Here is a 22,064-nt window from a genome sequence, read left to right on the forward strand (position 1 = left end):
ATTTAGTACTGGGGAACTATCCTGTCCCAGAATCCCCACAGGGAGACAAGCATTTAGTACTGGGGAACTATCCTGCCCCAGATTCCCACAGGGAGACAAGCATTTAGTACTGGGGAACTATCCTGTCCCAGATTCCCACAGGGAGACAAGCATTTAGTACTGGGGAACTATCCTGCCCCAGATTCCCACAGGGAGACAAGCATTTAGTACTTGGGAACTATCCTGTCCCAGATTCCCACAGGGAGACAAGCATTTAGTACTGGGGAACTATCCTGCCCCAGAATCCCCACAGGGAGACAAGCATTTAGTACTGGGGGACTATCCTGCCCCAGATTCCCACAGGGAGACAAGCATTTAGTACTGGGGAACTATCCTGCCCCAGATTCCCACAGGGAGACAAGCAATTCGTACTGGGGAACTATCCTGCCCCAGATTCCCACAGGGAGACAAGCATTTAGTACTGGGGAACTATCCTGCCCCAGAATCCCCACAGGGAGACAAGCATTTAGTACTGGGGGACTATCCTGCCCCAGATTCCCACAGGGAGACAAGCATTTATTACTGGGGAACTATCTTGTCCCAGAATCCCCAAAGGGAGACGAGCATTTAGTACTGGGGAACTATCCTGCTCCAGAATCCCCACAGGGAGACAAGCATTTAGTACTTGGGAACTATCCTGCCCCAGATTCCCACAGGGAGACAAGCATTTAGTACTTGGGAACTATCCTGCCCCAGATTCCCACAGGGAGACAAGCATTTAGTACTGGGGAACTATCCTGCCCCAGATTCCCACAGGGAGACAAGCATTTAGTACTGGGGAACTATCCTGCCCCAGATTCCCACAGGGAGACAAGCAATTCATACTGGGGAACTATCCTGCCCCAGATTCCCACAGGGAGACAAGCAATTCGTACTGGGGAACTATCCTGTCCCAGAATCCCCACAGGGAGACAAGCATTTAGTACTGGGGAACTATCCTGCCCCAGATTCCGACAGGGAGACAAGCATTTAGTACTGGGGAACTATCCTGCCCCAGATTCCCACAGGGAGACAAGCATTTAGTACTTGGGAACTATCCTGCCCCAGATTCCCACAGGGAGACAAGCATTTAGTACTGGGGAACTATCCTGCCCCAGATTCCCACAGGGAGACAAGCATTTATTACTGGGGAACTATCTTGTCCCAGAATCCCCAAAGGGAGACGAGCATTTAGTACTGGGGAACTATCCTGCTCCAGAATCCCCACAGGGAGACAAGCATTTAGTACTTGGGAACTATCCTGCCCCAGATTCCCACAGGGAGACAAGCATTTAGTACTTGGGAACTATCCTGCCCCAGATTCCCACAGGGAGACAAGCATTTAGTACTGGGGAACTATCCTGCCCCAGATTCCCACAGGGAGACAAGCATTTAGTACTGGGGAACTATCCTGCCCCAGATTCCCACAGGGAGACAAGCAATTCATACTGGGGAACTATCCTGCCCCAGATTCCCACAGGGAGACAAGCAATTCGTACTGGGGAACTATCCTGTCCCAGAATCCCCACAGGGAGACAAGCATTTAGTACTGGGGAACTATCCTGCCCCAGATTCCGACAGGGAGACAAGCATTTAGTACTGGGGAACTATCCTGCCCCAGATTCCCACAGGGAGACAAGCATTTAGTACTTGGGAACTATCCTGCCCCAGATTCCCACAGGGAGACAAGCATTTAGTACTGGGGAACTATCCTGCCCCAGATTCCCACAGGGAGACAAGCATTTAGTACTGGGGAACTATCCTGCCCCAGATTCCCACAGGGAGACAAGCAATTCGTACTGGGGAACTATCCTGCCCCAGATTCCCACAGGGAGACAAGCAATTCGTACTGGGGAACTATCCTGTCCCAGAATCCCCACAGGGAGACAAGCATTTAGTACTGGGGAACTATCCTGCCCCAGATTCCCACAGGGAGACAAGCAATTCGTACTGGGGACCTATACTGCCCAGAATCCCCACAGGGGATGGTATATTTCTTTACTCTATCTTCGCATGACACGTTTCCAGAGCTAGAGTTAAGGAAACACATGCTGTGACTCATGACAGACTTGCTTCCCTGATACTGAAGAGGAGATTTAAACTGAAAGTCCTGAAATTCAATAACAGTACAACGTCCATGTGTAAACAAGGTATCATGCATCTATAAGTTCCTGGGGAACTTTTACTACCAACTTTTGTTCCTTTGAAGGTGCATGTCTCGTCAAGTTTTGGTTCCTGTCATACTGAAATTTGTTACGGTCAACTTTCACGCATGTATGTTCTCCCTTGTCAAGGGTCTAAAGGAGAAATTTGGGATGGGGATATATTAAAAAATTGGCTTGGAAATTTTGTTGTTTTGGTGGGGTGAGAAAGGATACATGAATGTTATGCACTCACTCACTCACTCACTCACTCACTCTCTCAACACCCTCCCATCCTCCCCTCCACCTGCCCACCCACCCACTCACTCACTCACTCACTCACTCACTCAACCGACCCACCCACTCCCTAATTCACCCTCCCACCCTACCCTCCCCTCCACCTGCCCGCCCACCCACCAACTCACTCACTCACTCACTCACTCACTCACCCTCACTCACCCACCCACCAACCCACCCCCCACTCACTCACTCACTCACTCACTCACTCACTCACTCACTCACTCACCCACCACTCACTCACTCAACCAACCCACTCCCTCATTCACCCTCCCACCTTCCCCTCCACCTGCCCGCCCACCCACCCACCCACACTCACTCACTCACTCACTCACTCACTCACTCACTCACTCTCACTCACTCACCCAATACTCACCCACTCACTCACTCACAGATATCTTTCTCGTAAATGACATACAGTTAGTAAAGATACCTTCACATTCAACCCAGATATTTACACTGACCAAACCGTAACAATAATGAATGACCCCCTATCAAGCTAATGCTACAAAGCAATCAGCACATTCATGATGTAAGTTCTTTGATGATCATGGATCACACAAGAACAGTCCCTAATGGAGGGTCTCTGTGTTTGTAGCACTGTGTTCATCAAGTCTTTGCTATTCACCGCCATGTAGGGCATATACATGAATATTCAACACAAATGATATTTGTTGAATGAAGAGCTTGGGTCTCTTGATTCCAGTCCCTGGTGTGTGATTAGCTGAAATTTGTTTGATATGGAATACCAAATTGCTGATCCAGCACATTCCAGTGAAATAATCCCAGTGGCTACAATAGATATCCTCTGGCATCTCGTAACATGCTATTTGGTAATGAACTGCTCATAGTGGCTTAATGCATCAGTGCAGCAAACGATTGCTACTCACAGTAGTGAAACCTAGACAAAATTCATTTCAGAAAAATGTCTGCCAAACATTATCTAACTGATGTGGTCACACTGAAAGAGTGATACTGTAATGATAGTCTATGTTATAAAAATCTAAAAGTCCTCCATTCACATGTTGTACAGCGGCTAGGATAATGCAGGCTTCCTCTACATCCATATATTCATCTTCTTGATGCAAGGGACCTTTAAAGAAAGTTTCATTTTCAACCCTTACCGAACTAGGCTGGCATTATGGAGTTACATTTTGGCTGGACCAGTGAGTCTATGCATTGCCAACTTGATGTCAAACAGATATTTTCCAAATCTTTTCATGTTTTTAATCAAAGTACTCACGTGATTTGACGCATTTCGGGATGTATTGTCAGTCAGGATCATGTATTGTCAGTCAGGATCATGTATTGTCAGTCAGGATCATGTATTGTCAGTCAGGATCATGTTTTGTCAGTCAGGATCATGTATTGTCAGTCAGGTTCATGCATTGTAAGGTTCATGTATTGTCAGGATCATGTATTGTCAGGATCATGTAATGTCAGTCAGGATCATGTATTGTCAGTCAGGATCATGTTTTGTCAGTCAGGATCATGTATTGTCAGTCAGGTTCATGCATTGTAAGGTTCATGTATTGTCAGGATCATGTATTGTCAGGATCATGTATTGTCAGTCATGATCATGTATTGTCAGTCAGGATCATGTATTGTCAGTCAGGTTCATGTATTGTCAGGATCATGTATTGTCAGGATCATGTATTGTCAGTCAGGATCATGTATTGTCAGTCAGGATCATGTATTGTCAGTCATGATCATGTATTGTCAGTCAGGATCATGTATTGTCAGTCAGGTTCATGTATTGTCAGGATCATGTATTGTCAGGATCATGTATTGTCAGTCAGGTTCATGTATTGTCAGAATCATGTATTGCCAGTCAGGATCATGTATTGTCAGTCAGGATCATGTATTGTCAGTCAGGATCATGTATTGTCAGTCAGGTTCATGTATTGTCAGGTTCATGTATTGTCAGGATCATGTATTGTCAGTCAGGATCATGTATTGTCAGTCAGGTTCATGTATTGTCAGTCAGGATCATGCATTGTAAGGTTCATGTATTATCAGGATCATGTATTGTCAGGATCGTGTATTGTCAGTCAGGATCATGTATTGTCAGTCAGGATCATGTATTGTCAGTCAGGTTCATGTATTGTCAGGATCATGTATTGTCAGTCAGGTTCATGTAATATCAGTTAGGATCATGTATTGTCAGTCAGGATCATGTATTGTCAGGATCATGTATTGTCAGTCAGGATCATGTATTGTCAGTCAGGATCATGTATTGTCAGTCAGGTTCATGTATTGTCAGGATCATGTATTGTCAGTCAGGTTCATGTAATATCAGTTAGGATCATGTATTGTCAGTCAGGATCATGTATTGTCAGGATCATGTATTGTCAGTCAGGATCATGTATTGTCAGTCAGGATCATGTATTGTCAGTCAGGATCATGTATTGTCAGTCAGGATCATGTATTGTCAGTCAGGTTCATGTATTGTCAGGATCATGTATTGTCAGTCAGGATCATGTATTGTCAGTCAGGTTCATGTATTGTCAGGTTCATGTATTGTCAGTCAGGATCATGTATTGTCAGTCAGGATCATGTATTGTCAGTCAGGTTCATGTATTGTCAGTCAGGATCATGTATTGTCAGTCAGGATCATGTATTGTCAGTCAGGATCATGTATTGTCAGTCAGGATCATGTATTGTCAGTCAGGATCATGTATTGTCAGTCAGGTTCATGTATTGTCAGTCAGGATCATGTATTGTCAGGATCATGTATTGTCAGTCAGGATCATGTATTGTCAGTCAGGTTCATGTATTGTCAGTCAGGATCATGTTTTGTCAGTCAGGATCATGTATTGTCAGTCAGGATCATGTATTGTCAGGATCATGTATTGTCAGTCAGGATCATGTATTGTCAGTCAGGTTCATGTATTGTCAGGATCATGTATTGTCAGGATCATGTATTGTCAGTCAGGTTCATGTATTGTCAGTCAGGATCATGTATTGTCAGTCAGGATCATGTATTGTCAGTCAGGATCATGTATTGTCAGTCAGGATCATGTATTGTCAGTCAGGATCATGTATTGTCAGTCAGGTTCATGTATTGTCAGTCAGGATCATGTATTGTCAGGATCATGTATTGTCAGTCAGGATCATGTATTGTCAGTCAGGTTCTTGTATTGTCAGTCAGGATCATGTTTTGTCAGTCAGGATCATGTATTGTCAGTCAGGATCATGTATTGTCAGGATCATGTATTGTCAGTCAGGATCATGTATTGTCAGTCAGGTTCATGTATTGTCAGGTTCATGTATTGTCAGGATCATGTATTGTCAGTCAGGATCATGTATTGTCAGTCAGGTTCATGTATTGTCAGTCAGGATCATGTATTGTCAGTCAGGATCATGTATTGTCAGTCAGGTTCATGTATTGTCAGTCAGGTTCATGTATTGTCAGGATCATGTATTGTCAGTCAGGATCATGTTTTGTCAGTCAGGTTCATGTATTGTCAGTCAGGTTCATGTATTGTCAGTCAGGTTCATGTATTGTCAGGATCATGTATTGTCAGTCAGGTTCATGTAATATCAGTTAGGATCATGTATTGTCAGGATCATGTATTGTCAGTCAGGATCATGTATTGTCAGTCAGGATCATGTATTGTCAGTCAGGTTCTTGTATTGTCAGTCAGGATCATGTATTGTCAGTCAGGTTCATGTATTGTCAGGATCATGTATTGTCAGTCAGGATCATGTATTGTCAGTCAGGTTCATGTATTATCAGGTTCATGTATTGTCAGGATCATGTATTGTCAGTCAGGATCATGTATTGTCAGTCAGGATCATGTATTGTCAGTCAGGTTCATGTATTGTCAGTCAGGATCATGACATTGTATTGTCAGTCAGGATCATGTATTGTCAGTCAGGTTCATGTATTGTCAGTCAGGATCATGTACATATATTGTCATTCGTGATTGGCTGGTCTGGTCACTGATGAAGAATTTTACAAGGAACATTTTGTATTATACAGTCAGGTCTAATTAATCCGACACTCGTTAATCCGACAGTCGCCTTTATCCGACACTAATGATGGGAACCAATTAAATCAGTGCTATTTAGACCTGTTAATCCGACAGTCTCGCACTCTGACTCCGACACAGGTCAGTTGCATGATTAGAAAACATATTCCACTAGGCTAACAATGTAACATAACAATATGAATATTTCATTTTTATTTTTTTACCGGTATTACATGTTTGTATCGTTATCTATCGTGTAGTTGTCCGATTTTTAATCACGAATGTTGACACTGCTTAATTTCATTTATCCTATATAGTCGTTAATCCGACAAATCATATGCAACCAACCATGTCGGATTAACGGGACTTGACTATATGTGCCTTTGAGCACGATTGCTTGACTATGGATCAGGACATTATGTCGACACAATATGATATAACTTATATTATTTTCATTTGTCTGTCCTGGTTGAGTTTGGATCTAAACCTGCTCCCACATGCAGTGGAGAAACCAGTAAACACTACTACTTCCCTGACAACATATTACAGCTAGGATCATCAGCATATACAAGAAAATGACAAACAAACTACACGACAGATGACTTAGAGATGACTGCAGTTAAAGAATAATACCTGATTCACATGAAACTACAATCAGAATTCTTTCTGAAGAGAGCCATAAATACATAAATGTATATTCATGAATGAAAAACCTGTAAATGCTACTTCCCTACAAACAGGAAACAATGCTAAACATCAATAGCTACATTTCCTGCCTTGTATGACACAAGACTTTCATATCAGACTGTACACAACAGTGCACCACAATAAGACACAGCTCTCTGCATGGATTGTTGCCATCCATCACTTAACCACATCCATCACAAGTCTGGCTAATTACCTTTAACAAAGTCCACCAGCTTGCTCCTGCAATCCCTATTGATCTGTATCTATACGGCCAGCCCTGAACATGGTAGGGAGAGGGTTAAGCCCTCCACCCTGCGTTGCCTTCATCAAGCAGACAGTCTTTACCTGTTCTAATCATTCTTCACTGTTCAATCAACAGAATTGACACCTTTGTGACAATTGTTCAAATTACTACCCTCCACTTGTATAAGCATCACTTTTCTAATTACAAAATGACATTATCAGCTTGTCAGCTTGTATTGATTTTCTGACAAAGTAATTTGTCTATAATTATTGATCAGCATTACCTGATTGGTTATTGATTAGGACTTATAATTAGCCCAGGTGGATATAGCTTCTCCAGGTACATGTATGCGCCTACCAAGTCAGCGAGCCTGACCACCCAATCCCGTTCGTTGCCTCTTACGACAAGCATAGTCGCCTTTTACGGCAAGCATGGGTTGCTGAAGACCTATTCTACCCCAGATCTTCATGGGGCACATGGTGTATGTGCCTACCTTACAATAAAACATTTTTAGGCTGAAAACAACAAGAGTTATCTCACAAAAAAATTATGAACAGTCTGTCCAGACTGAACCTTTTCAAGTCTTTATTGTTGAAAGGTGCGTCACTGAGTTGTCCGACCATTCATATGTCATGCAGCACTGGCTTCCAGGCTTGTACAGTCCACTGTCACATGAGGATTATATCTAAGGATTTCTTGTCTTTTTGGAATTTTCAAAATTGTTTTTATTATTGATGTATATTTCAATGTGTTTCTTATTATTTCAACAACAAATTCTTTTTCGTCCAAGGGGGTACGGGTGGCGATTCGCTGTGCAGAGTTGCGTCCCTTGGGCACGCCAGAAACCTATGATTGTGGGTTCGAATCCCGGTTCACCCCGATTATGTTTCTAGGTTTGTCAGCACCATATCCGTGCTCGTGGGTTTCACCGAAGTGGTAAACGTCTGAGACCTGCATCACTTCGGGCTTTCCTCCAACATTAAGCGACACGCCGTGATATAACTGGAATACTGTTAAAAGCGGCGTCAAACCCAACTCACTCACTTACTTTTGTCCAAGGCCAGAATGATAAAAAGGTTCACATTATTAAAATATATTATAAATACAGACTCATTTTATTTTATAGATACTGGCATTTTTACCCATCTTCCTGAGGCAAGGGAGTAAACTGACTATAAAAGTCCAGTTTCCTCTCTGTCCGAACAAGGCTGGAATTGTGGAGTTAGATTTTGGCTGTACTAACAAGTCTATGCATAGTCCAATCAAAATTGCTAACGAAATTGACATCCAGTTCGTAAACTGCTGTGCAGATTTCGGTTGATTAGAGGATTTGCAAAGCATGTGTACTGCCAACTTGGTGTCAAGAGATATTTTCCAAATCTTTTCCTGTTTTTAATCAAGTTGCTCTTCGAGGTAAAACCCATTTTATCGCAATATACATTTTGATCGTCTTGACTGGATGCCACCATTTTGTTTGCAGCAAATACAAGTAATATGAGAGGTAGAATCTGATTGGTCAATAGAATGGACTTAACTCATAACAGCTACTGGTGGCGCTTCGATCGAGCCCTGAAATTCCAGCCTAGTTCAGCAAGGGTGGAAACTGGACTTTAACAGTCAGTTAACTTCCTTGCCTCAGGAAGATGTTTTTACCTCGCAAGAATCAGAAGGCAAATCATCTGGACTTTGGTATTTCAGATACTTTTCAAACATAATGTTGCAGGTCAAACTTCTTTTTCAAACATGATTTTACAGGTCAAACTATGATCAATCTTTATGTACTAGACCCGTCATATAAGATGTACCTAATTGCAAGGCAACTGATCAAATATTGATAACCTGACGAGGCATGACGGAATAAACCGTGTGCAAAGAAGACTAGTGTTCGCATGTCTGGCTGGATGTGGGGTGGGTTAAAATGTATTGATCTTCCCATGCTATATATACAACCTTTGAAGCTCCAGAAACATCAAGCAATTAGACGCTGTTACCATACTTGCTCTATTTAACTAACGGCACAAAAATAAACATATAAAAAGGAACTGTTTCTCGAATCTATGGCCTGATAAGATTAATTTTTTGCTTCAATGATGTTTTTGGTCAAGAAGAAAGAGCTGGAACAAAAAGAACAAATATTGTCAGAATTGATTTGAGGTTCAATTTGATTCATTTTATAAGTTTTCAAAACATGAAACAGTCAGATCTATGAAAGTTGGCCTACAGGTATGTGTGCTTGTATAGTTGGTGGTTAACTCAGAACAAATGTTGTTGGAATGAAGGCTTGCACTTTAAGAGCTGTCATGACTTGATGTTTGAGGTGATGTGAGTTGACATGGGGTTTAACGTTGCGTTCAAGATTATTGTACTTCAATACATGGTGATTTTCATGCATCCACATGTACTGGGAATGCCAAATATCTAGAGCCAAGTCCACCTTTAATATTTTATAATAACAAGGGTAATGCCATCTAGGTCATTGCAATTTACCACAGTGTAGAAAGTGCTCGAGTATCCATGGGAATGGATCATTTGGGAACAAATACTTGTTTGAAAGTTTTGATTTCACTGTGGTGAGATTTCCCACAGTAATCTAAGTAGACCATGTTGTCAGCTGTCAATGGTTGTTACTTGTGGATGGTAACACAGTGTGAGAACTACTAGCATCCTAACAACTAACAACAATGTCACAAGTGGGTACACTACTGCATTGACAACATAACTGTGCAGTAAATACTACTATCCAGAAAGGCTTTAAAGATATATAACAATATCCTGTATTCACAAAAAACAACCTTGCATGAAAACTAACTACCATTAATGTTGTTAAGGTTTTCAGTAACTGCAGCAGTTTCATGCTCATCAAAGATGGGAACAAAGTATTGGGCAAAACAATCTTTTCTGTCATTCCCATTCTATGCATGTGCTAACACAGCTATCATTTCTACACTATTTTCCAACAACCACTTTTGAGCAGAAAGACATTAGCCATAATATGTTCTGCTCAACTTTTGAAAGGGATATTATTAGTGTCCAAGGGACTGAATATGACTGATCGTCATCTTCCCAAGGCAAGAGAGTTAACTGGCTTTAAAAGACCAGTTTCCAACCTTGCCGAACTAGTCTTGAATAACTGGGTTCGATCGTAGAGCCATCAGTGGCTATTACCAATTATGTCCCTTCTATGCCTCTCCTATGGACCAACCAGATTCCACCTCTCGTATCACTTGCGTTTGCTTCACACAAAATGGTGGCGCCCAGTCAGGACGATCTGATCGATAATCAAGATCTTTATTGTGATAAAACGGGTTTTACATCGCGAAATGCATCAAATCATGTGAGCACCTTGATTAAAAACATGACAAGATTTGGAAAATATATGCTGACGAGTTGACGGTGCACATGCTTTGCAAATCCTGCAATTGATCGAAAACTGCATGACAGTTTACAAACCGGATTTCGATTTCGGTGCGCGATTTTGATTGGACTATGCATAGAGTCGTTAGTCGAGCCAAAATGTAACTCCATAATACCAGCCTAGTTCGGCAAGGGTGGAAACTGGACTTTTATAGTCAGTTAACTCTCCTGCCTTGGGAAGATGGACTGATCGTATGAAGAAGTTGTTATACAAATAGCATTCAATATAGACTTGGAAGTGACTCAGTTTCAGCATGATCATTACAATTAATAAGTAATTTATATAACATCCCTGAAGCTGCTGTTATAAGTTTTGTAAGGATGAAATATCACAGCGTCCCTATCAAGAGATAAGTAGCAGAAAAGACAAAATATATTTATTGCAAGAAACATTCCATTACGGAACAAAGGCAGTTTTGTAGACATACACATAATTAATTGACATAAACATACACGTAACATTTAGAGAGTATTTACTTAAGAGTGAGTGAGTGTTGTTTTACGCCACTTTTAGCAATATTCCAGCAATATTATGGCGGGGACACCAGAAATGGGCTTCACACCTTGCACCTATGTTGGGATTCGAACCCGGGTCTTCGACGTGACAAGGGAAAGCTTTATCCACTAGGCTACCCGACCGCCCCTATTTACATAAGAAGAAAAAGAAACCAACTTTAAGATGTGTACATACATGCACATAACTATAAGATATGTACATACATACACATAACTATAAGATATGTACATACATACACATAACTATAAGATATGTACATACATACACATACATTCATATATATATATATCTTACATATACCACTCAACAGTAGAAAGGGGCCAGAATCTCTTACGTATACCACTCAACAGTAGAGAGGGGCCAGAATCTCTTATGTATACCACTCAACAGTAGAGAGGGGCCAGAATCTCTTACATATACCACTCAACAATAGAGAGGGGCCAGAATCTCTTACGTATACCACTCAACAGTAGAGAGGGGCCAGAATCTCTTATGTATACCACTCAACAGTAGAGAGGGGCCAGAATCTCTTACATATACCACTCAACAATAGAGAGGGGCCAGAATCTCTTACGTATACCACTCAACAGTAGAGAGGGGCCAGAATCTCTTATGTATACCACTCAACAGTAGAGAGGGGCCAGAATCTCTTACATATACCACTCAACAGTAGAGAGGGGCCAGAATCTCTTATGTATACCACTCAACAGTAGAGAGGGGCCAGAATCTCTTACATATACCACTCAACAGTAGAGAGGGGCCAGAATCTCTTACATATACCACTCAACAGTAGAGAGGGGCCAGAATCTCTTATGTATACCACTCAACAGTAGAGAGGGGCCAGAAGGGGACTGACTGTGACTGCTGGGATATGTGCCCTGGGGGAGGGGGACAGGGGTAGATTTACCCTCAATGTTAGTTTATATTCCACATCAATTAAACATAAACTAAAATAGGGTACATCGACCCATGTCACTCAAGGGACCGGCGAACGACATATTTATCTTACTCCACACCAAATTATATTACAGATATGTCTATATAATGCATGCATGCTTTGGTCCAAATCGGAAAGAATACCACAGGTAGGCATTTAAAGCCTATATATAATGCCAACAGGTCGGTAATTCTGGCAGGGTACATAAGAAATATTACATTGAAAATAATAGAATGAGTCTTAGCCAATCAGAATCAACATATATGTGTAAGGAAAAATAATGACCTATATTACATTGGAATTGGTGGATTTTCAATTTAATTTCAAGTTTAACATTACTACACATTTCTATAACTTGTTTTCCTCTGACTTCCAAAACAAAATAACATATCTCAGTATTTCTTTAAAAGCTTGTTTCTTACATCTAGTAGCCTTGCTCCAAGGCTGTACTGAAAGAAAAGTCCATGGATGTGTAGTAATTCTATTATGCCTAACAGGCAAGTCTAGTAAGGACTCCAGTGTCTTATAGGGACAACTTGTTATTATTTACATAATCTAAAACTTATGATTTAAATTTATAATTATTGCCTTAGAGACTTGTGCAAGTCTATACATCTAGCTTCAAGGCATGATTCTTTCTTCCCTGCTAGACTCACTTCAGGCACATCTTCCATCACTGTAAAAACAGGGGAACTGAAATAGACAAGCTTTACACTGTGACTCCGAGATTTACTTTGATGGTATATTGGACTGGAGCTGATGTAGATACAACTCTCTGTTAATGTATGTTTTGGGCATGTTACCAAGTTGCATGATGTAACACACATACTGAGTTCATTTCATAGAAATATCAAAATAACCTATTGATCATACTACAGAACTGGGAACTTGGAGATCAAACAGTCGTGAACTGCATTGATCATTAAATCAAAGAAAGTCAGTTTTATGCCTGTGCATTGATATTAAGCAAACATTGAAGGCCTTCAATTTTCCACCTTTAACAGGTTTTAACATATATATTTTCTGAAAATGGATTTTAAAGGATTTCAACTCTTAACATGAGACCAGGATTGACTCTTGTGGCCAAACATTTCTATTTGTTGCTTGGCAACCATGTTCTGTAATGGCTAATTATGCATATAAATAATGGTTCCTCCTATAGTATTCTGTCCTGTGGTTACAGATTCATTATTGAACATGAATCAATGCTTGTAGAATGCAGCTATAATGAGTTGGAGAGGCCAAACAAGGTCATAAGATGTGTAGACAATAGATCCATTTGAAATAATAACAGATTACTAAACATATCTTCCTGATGACAAAGAATGTTGATGCTTCCGTTAGTGTCACTAAGCTGCATGGTGCAGTTATTGGGTTTATTTCGTTCATAAAATTTTCAGATTTTGATAATCAATCCAGATTACAGCAATCACTTGACTGGGATTGTATTACTGTAGAAGCATATTGTCCTTCATCAGCTTGTTTCCTGTCACCTTCCCGAGGCAAGGGAGTTAACTGACTTTAAAAGTCCAGTTTCCACTAGCCGAACTAGGTTGGTATATATGGGCTCGATCGTAGCGCCACCAGTGGCTGTTATGAGTTATGTCCCTTCTATGCCTCTCCTATGGACCAATCAGATTCCACCTCTCGAATCACTTGCATTTGCTTCAAACATGGTGGCACCCAGTATGACGATCTGATCGATAATCAAGATCTATATTGTCATGAAACGGGTCTTACATTGCGAAGTGCATCAAATCATGTGAGCACCTTGATTAAAAACGTGAAAAGATATGAAAAATATGTGTTGACAACGAGTTGGCGGAGCACATGCTTTACAAATCCTGCAATCGACCGAAATCTACACGACAGTTTTCGAACAGGATTTCCGTTTCGTTGCGCGATTTTGACTGGACTATTTCTGGACTCGTTAGTCCAGCCAAAATGTAACTCCATAATAGCAGCCTAGTTCGGCAAGGTCGAAACTGGACTTTTATGGACAATCAACTCTATTATTATAAAAATTCATCGATAGAAACTAACTGTTTTAGTCAATTTATATCAAAGTCCTTATAATGATATCACATAGCAAAACCCTTAATATTGGCAAACACCTACTGGTCCTTATGATACCTTAACTATTGGGCAGCTTGGCAAGGACTAAAGGACTAGTGCCAATTTCTACCACTGTAACTTTATTGGGACGATATGTTAGTCTATGTATCAATAACTACGAAGCAATTTGCTCATCTGGTTGAAGTGTGTATACACCTGTGTCCATCAAATACCGGACAAGGGGAGAGACTTATCATTAGCCTGATAGAACAGGCTTGTTTACACAAATAATCACAGAGCATCCACAATCTAAACATTAGGATGCTGGTGTTTGTTCGATCAATTCCCGACTGACAGTTGGACTAAACTCCTCCCCAGGACTCCCAATCATCTGTCAGAGTAACCATCTCCAGTCTCCCACAAACACTCGGTGATGTCAAGCTGTCCTCATCAACACTCATTAAGCGCTGAGGCTGCATATGCCTGATATATGGGTCATACATTGGAGGAGTGACTGGTATGTAAACAGGATGAATGTAATTACTGTCATCATCGCACCAGGTGGATGGTATGCACTATGTCATAGTGCTAGGTGGAAAGTATGCATCATTTCATAGAGAAAGGTGGATGGTATGCATTATGTCAAAGTGCTAGGTGGAAAGTATGCATCATTTCATAGAGAAAGGTGGATGGTATGCATTATGTCATAGAGCAAGGTGGAAAGTATGCATCATTTCATAGAGAAAGGTGGATGGTATGCATTATGTCAAAGTGCTAGGTGGAAAGTATGCATCATTTCATAGAGAAAGGTGGATGGTATGCATTAATTCATAGAGCTAGGTGGAAAGTATGCATCATTTCATAGAGAAAGGTGGATGGTATGCATTAATTCATAGAGCAAGTTGGAAAGTATGCATCATTTCATAGAGAAAGGTGGATGGTATGCATTAAATCATAGAGCTAGGTGGAAATTATGCATCATTTCATAGAGAAAGGTGGATGGTATGCATTAATTCATAGAGCAAGGTGGAAAGTATGCATCATTTCATAGAGAAAGGTGGATGGTATGCATTATGTCAAAGTGCTAGGTGGAAAGTATGCATCATTTCATAGAGAAAGGTGGATGATATGCACCATGTCAAAGTGCTAGGTGGAAATTATGCATCATTTCATAGAGAAAGGTGGATGGTATGCATTATGTCAAAGTGCTAGGTGGAAAGTATGCATCATTTCATAGAGAAAGGTGGATGGTATGCATTAATTCATAGAGCTAGGTGGAAAGTATGCATCATTTCATAGAGAAAGGTGGATGGTATGCATTATGTCAAAGTGCTAGGTGGAAAGTATGCATCATTTCATAGAGAAAGGTGGATGGTATGCATTATGTCATAGAGCAAGGTGGAAAGTATGCATCATTTCATAGAGAAAGGTGGATGGTATGCATTATGTCATAGAGCTAGGTGGAAAGTATGCATCATTTCTTAGAGAAAGGTGGACTGTGAATATGCATTATGTCATGGCGCAAGGAGGACAATATGTATCATATTTTAGAGCAAGGTGGACAATCATTATATCTTAGAGCAAGGTGGACAATTTACATTATATCATTTATTGAAGCATAGCCTATATCAAGGTCAAGTCCAATTTCACCACAAATACTCAACATTCACCAGCAATATACCGGTTAAGATTCAGGGTAGAATAAGTCTTCAGCTACGCATGCTTGCCGTAACAGGCAACTATGCTAGGTAACTAACAGGATTAGGTGGTCAGGCTTGCAGACTTGGTTGATGCATGACATTATATCCCAATAGCGTGGATCATGCTCATGACATCAATCACTGGATCGTCTGGTCCAGACTCGATTATTTACAGACCGCCGTCATATAGCTGGAACATTGCTAAGTGCAGCGTCAAGCAACAAACAAACAAACAAACATCACAAGCAAATGTACCCGAGTATCCTGTCCAGATTGTTAGAGCTTACAAATGAGGATTGGGTGGTCACAATGTGTGCTTTGTATGGCTATTAACACTATTAGTCTAGAGCAAATGTTGCCCATCTTCAAGTGGTTTCCTTGTCTTGTGTTATATCTAGGTTGAGACAACCCCAAGCCTCAAGCCACCTGCAGACTCGTTAACCAACATTCTCAGACACTTTTCAATGTACCGTATTCGACGTAATAAGTGCCCAGGGCGCTCTTAAAATAAGAAATAGGGGGCTCTTATTAGTATATAATTTTGGTGGGAAAAAAAACAGAGTTAAAAGATCGTAAATTTTGTGTTTTATGCTGACAGCCTGAAATGATACAAAAGAAAAGTCTGCGTATTATACTCGACAGATATATTTTTCTAGAATTTAATTGCCCGTAATTAAGGGTGCATATACACGAATAAATAAGTCTTGTGTACATTGATCAATCGGAAGGGGTGCCAATTGGGATTGTTCACCAGCCAATATATTAGCAAAAAACGCTGTGGGCACTTATTAGAGCGGGGCGCTTATTACGTCGAATACGGTATCATTATTTTGCTATAACCTTAAGTGGTTTGAAGTTTACAGAAACAATATAAATCTTGTATGCCTCCTCCCATGGGTGTCACCTCTCTCAATCCGTCTATTAAAGCTGCTGTGTCAGCAACAATTTTCCCTTCACATCTGGCCGGTAATCAGACTGCCCCACAACACACAGGTAAACTTCACCTGGTAAAACCTCGTTAGCCCCAGTGTGCGACCAGGTAGATCCTATAATGGGGTGTTTGGGCAGGTTGTTCACATGCCATGATTACCAGTATCTCAATAGTCCAGGGAAAGGGAACACGACTGTATTAAGTTTTTATGCTTGTTACTGACACCTGTTGGATTAACTTTACCTGAGTATTGACCGTTAACCCTGCAGAGGGGAACTGTACAACTGGGAGATTAACACAGGATTGGTCAGACTTGGTTTGTTATGGTAATGACATTTGAGTGGACAAAGTGACCGTGTGGCTTGAGACTCATGACGCCTTGTCATGTTAATTGGTTGTTACTAGGCATGTCCTAAAAAGTATGTTCCTAACAAATAAGGTGACTTTTTTATCCACCAAACATTTCCTGAAATAATCACATGTTTTCATGTTGACCACAGATTTCAGAGAGTAATGTGTAAATTGTCTTTCGAATTACATGCCTTCATAACTATAAATTCAAACATGAAGTTCTTTGATTATTGTTCTCGTTAACATCGTCCCCTACAGCTACTGCTTTGATGTTGTCAACAGCTACGGCTACTGTTGCTACTGCTACAACTCCCATTACTGATACAACCACAACCACTACAACTACCTCTACAGCCACAATCACCAATGCTTGTACTGCCACTACCACTACTACTACAACTGATGCCACTCCTGTTAATACTACATGTACTACTACTACTACTACTACTACTACTACTTCCATAACTACCACTACTGCTGCTGCTATTACTGCCTCTACTACTACTACTACTACTACTACTGCTGCTGCTACTACAACTACTACCTCTACTTCTACCACTAATACTACTAAAACTACTACTACCACTACTACTACTACCACTACCACTGCTACTACTACCACTACTACTACTACTTCCACTACTATCACTGCTGCTTCTGCTACTACAATTACTACCTCTACTAATACTAAGACTACTACCACTACCAATACTAGTACCACTACCACTACCTATACCACCACCACCATCGCCACTACCACTACCACCACAACCACTACCACTACTACTACCAATACCACTACTACCACTGCTGTTTCTGCTACTACAATTACAACCTCTATTAATACAACTACCACTACCACTACCAATACAACTACTGCTACTACTACCTCTTCTACTAACCTGTGAAGATTCCGGGGTAGAATATGTCTTCAGCAACCCATGCTTGCCGTAAAATGTGACTCTGATTGTCGTAAAAGGCAACTAACAGGATCAGGTGGTCAGGTTCCCTGACTTGGTTGATGCATGTCATCGATCCCAAATGCGTGAATCGATGCTCATGACATTAATCACTGGATTGTCTGGTCCAGACTCGATTATTTACAGACCGCCGTCATATAGCTGGAATATTGCTGAGTGCGGTGTTAATCAACAAACCAACCAACCAACAACCAACCTCTTCTACTACTACTTTCACCACTGCTATAATAAGACTGCCACTACTGCCACTACTGCCCTTATCCTGCTGCCACCACATGATTACTACGACTACTGAATGAATGACACAATACAGCCCTCTGCCATGGTCCAGTGTCCACAAGCTATAGTCAATAGTATTGTGTGGTCTAGACATTGTGGAACATTGAGGGCATTGGCAATGTCTGTGCAAGCTGATGACAGGCTCAGTCGATATGGATTGATGACAAAGCTATCCTCATGTTTGACATGTTAAGCAGGCATGCATGAAGGACGGTAATACCACGTGAGTGACAGGGACACAGACCATTGTGACTGACGGGACCTGCCAGTTTACTCTTATAGATCTATTTGTGTGGCAACATTAGTGGTTCTCAGGGGAGGTGCGTTCACGCTCTTGGGAGGGGGTGGTTAGTTGAGCAGGTATAGTCACATGGGGGTAGTTGGTGAGGTGCGTTCACGCTCTTGGGAGGAGGTGGTTAGTTGAGCAGGTATGGTCACATGGGGGTAGTTGGTGAGGTGCATTCATGCTCTTGGGAGGAGGTGGTTAGTTGAGCAGGTATGGTCACATGGGGGTAGTTGGTGAGGTGCGTTCACGCTCTTGGGAGGAGGTGGTTAGTTGAGCAGGTATTGTCACATGGGGGTAGTTGGTGAGGTGCGTTCACACTCTTGGGAGGAGGTGGTTAGTTGAGCAGGTATAGTCACATGGGGGTAGTTGTTGAGCTGCGTTCACGCTCTTGGGAGGAGGCGGTCATTTGAGCAGGTATTGTCACATGTGGGTAGTTGGTGAGGTGCGTTCACACTCTTGGGAGGAGGTGGTTAGTTGAGCAGGTATTGTCACATGGGGGTAGTTGGTGAGGTGCGTACACACTCTTGGGAGGAGGTGGTTAGTTGAGAAGGTATTGTCACATGGGGGTAGTTGGTGAGGTTAGTTGAGCAGGTATAGTCACATGGGGGTAGTTGGTGAGGTTAGTTGAGCAGGTATAGTCACATGGGGGTAGTTGGTGAGGTGTGTACACGCTCTTGGGAGGAGGTGGTTAGTTGAGCAGGTATTGTCACATGGGGGTAGTTGGTGAGGTTAGTTGAGCAGGTATAGTCACATAAGGGGAGTTGGTGAGGTGGGTTCACACTCTTGGGAGGAGGTGGTTACTTGAGCAGGCATGGTCACATGGGAGTAGTTGGTGAGGTGCGTACACGCTCTTGGGAGGAGGTGGTTAGTTGAGCAGGTATAGTCACATGGGGGTAGTTGGTGAGGTGCGTTCACGCTCTTGGGAGGAGGTGGTTAGTTGAGCAGGTATAGTCACATGGGGGTAGTTGGTGAGGTGCGTTCATGCTCTTGGGAGGAGGTGGTTGGTTGAGCAGGTATAGTCACATGGGGGTAGTTGGTGAGGTGCGTTCACGCTCTTGAGAGGAGGCGGTTAGTTGAGCAGGTATAGTCACATGGGGATAGTTGGTGAGGTGCATTCACGCTCTTATGAAGAGGTGGTTAGTTGAGCAGGTATAGTCACAAGGGGGTAGTTGGTGAGGTGTGTTCATGCTCTTGGGAGGAGGTGGTTAGTTGAGCAGGTATTGTCACATGGGGGTAGTTGGTGAGGTGTGTACATGCTCTTATGAAGAGGTGGTTAGTTGAGCAGGTATAGTCACAAGGGCGTAGTTGGTGAGGTGTGTTCATGCTCTTGGGAGGAGGTGGTTAGTTGAGCAGGTATAGTCACATGAGGGTAGTTGGTGAGGTTAGTTGAGCAGGTATAGTCACATGGGGGTAGTTGGTGAGGTTAGTTGAGCAGGTATAGTCACATTGGGGTAGTTGGTGAGGTGTGTACTCGCTCTTGGGAGGAGGTGGTTAGTTGAGCAGGTATGGTCACATGGGGGTAGTTGGTGAGGTGCGTTCACGCTCTTGGGAGGAGGTGGTTAGTTGAGCAGGTATAGTCACATGGGGGTAGTTGTTGAGCTGCGTTCACGCTCTTGGGAGGAGGCGGTTAGTTGAGCAGGTATAGTCACAAGGGGGTAGTTGGTGAGGAGTGTTCACGCTCTTGGGAGGAGGTGGTTAGTTGAGCAGGTATTGTCACATGGGGGTAGTTGGTGAGGTTAGTTGAGCAGGTATAGTCACATGGGGGTAGTTGGTGAGGTTAGTTGAGCAGGTATAGTCTCATGGGGGTAGTTGGTGAGGTGTGTACACGCTCTTGGGAGGAGGTGGTTAGTTGAGCAGGTATTGTCACATGGGGGTAGTTGGTGAGGTGCGTTCACGATCTTGGGAGGAGGTGGTTAGTTGAGCAGGTATGGTCACATGGGTGTATTTGGTGAGGTGCGTTCACGCTCTTGGGAGGAGGTGGTTAGTTGAGCAGGTATGGTCACATGAGGGTAGTTGGTGAGGTGCGTTCACGCTCTTGGAAGGAGGTGGTTAGTTGAGCAGGTATAGTCACATGAGGGTAGTTGGTGAGGTGCGTTCACGCTCTTGGGAGGAGGTGGTTAGTTGAGCAGGTATTGTCACATGGGGGTAGTTGGTGAGGTTAGTTGAGCAGGTATAGTCACATGGGGGTAGTTGGTGAGGTGTGTACACGCTCTTGGGAGGAGGTGGTTAGTTGAGCAGGTATGGTCACATGGGGGTAGTTGGTGAGGTGCGTTCACGCTCTTGGGAGGATGCGGTTAGTTGAGCAGGTATAGTGAATTGGGGGGTAGTTGGTGAGGTGTGTTCACGCTCTTATGAAGAGCAGGTATAGTCACATGGGGGTAGTTGGTGAGGTGCATTCACGCTCTTATGAAGAGGCGGTTAGTTAAGCAGGTATAGTCACAAGGGGGTGCGTTGATGCTTTTGGGAGGATGCGGTTAGTTGAGCAGGTATAGTCACATGGGGGTAGTTGGTGAGGTGCTTACACGCTCTTGGGAGGAGGCGGTTAGTTGAGCAGGTATAGTCACATGGGGATAGTTGGTGAGGTGCATTCACGCTCTTGGGAGGAGGCGGTTAGTTGAGCAGGTATAGTCATATGGGGATAGTTGGTGAGGTGCATTCACGCTCTTATGAAGAGGCGGTTAGTTGAGCAGGTATAGTCACATGGGGGTGCGTTGATGCTTTTGGGAGGATGCGGTTAGTTGAGCAGGTATAGTCACATGGGGGTAGTTGGTGAGGTGCGTACACGCTCTTGGGAGGAGGCGGTTAGTTGAGCAGGTATAGTCATATGGGGATAGTTGGTGAGGTGCATTCACGCTCTTATGAAGAGGCGGTTAGTTGAGCAGGTATAGTCACATGGGGGTAGTTGGTGAGGTGCGTTCATGCTCTTGGGAGGATGCGGTAAGTTCAGCAGGTATAGTCACATGGGGGTAGTTGGTGAGGTGCGTACACGCTCTTGGGAGGAGGCGGTTAGTTGAGCAGGTATAGTCACAAGGGGGTACTTGGTGAAGTGCGTACAAGCTCTTGGGTGGAGGCGGTTAGGGGTGGGGTTCAGTTGGTGAGATGCATACACACCCTTAGGGATGATAGTTAGGTCACTGAGCATGTATAGTCACATGGGGGTAGTTGTCGAGGTTGGGGAGAAGAGTGTCAGTTGACAGATGGAGTGATTCTGACATGGTCCACATCTGCACATGAATGCCAGGTGGCTATAGGG

At 42.7% G+C, this 22,064-nt stretch overlaps 1 protein-coding gene and 1 long non-coding RNA gene across 14 annotated transcripts in view; both read left to right on the forward strand.

Moving 5' to 3' along the window:
- The window catches only part of LOC124146304 (band 4.1-like protein 3), a 93,909-nt gene that overhangs the window by 11,912 nt on the left and 59,933 nt on the right, over window positions 1–22,064 (forward strand). The window lies entirely within an intron of this gene.
- LOC124146306 lies at window positions 18,416–21,443 on the forward strand. 10 transcript variants are annotated; one of them, XR_007222290.1, is made up of 8 exons: window positions 18,416–19,212; window positions 19,390–19,539; window positions 19,649–20,056; window positions 20,193–20,233; window positions 20,343–20,587; window positions 20,697–20,968; window positions 21,010–21,117; window positions 21,174–21,387. It is a non-coding gene; the product is annotated as an uncharacterized LOC124146306 (long non-coding RNA). The 10 variants fall into 10 exon arrangements; XR_007222297.1 differs by lacking the exons at window positions 21,010–21,117; window positions 21,174–21,387 and adding an exon at window positions 21,394–21,443; XR_007222292.1 differs by having other exon boundaries at window positions 20,697–21,049.

The sequence above is a fragment of the Haliotis rufescens genome, unplaced genomic scaffold, assembly GCF_023055435.1.
Source record: "Haliotis rufescens isolate VD_foot unplaced genomic scaffold, xgHalRufe1.0.p SCAF_2, whole genome shotgun sequence".
NCBI lineage: Eukaryota > Metazoa > Mollusca > Gastropoda > Lepetellida > Haliotidae > Haliotis > Haliotis rufescens.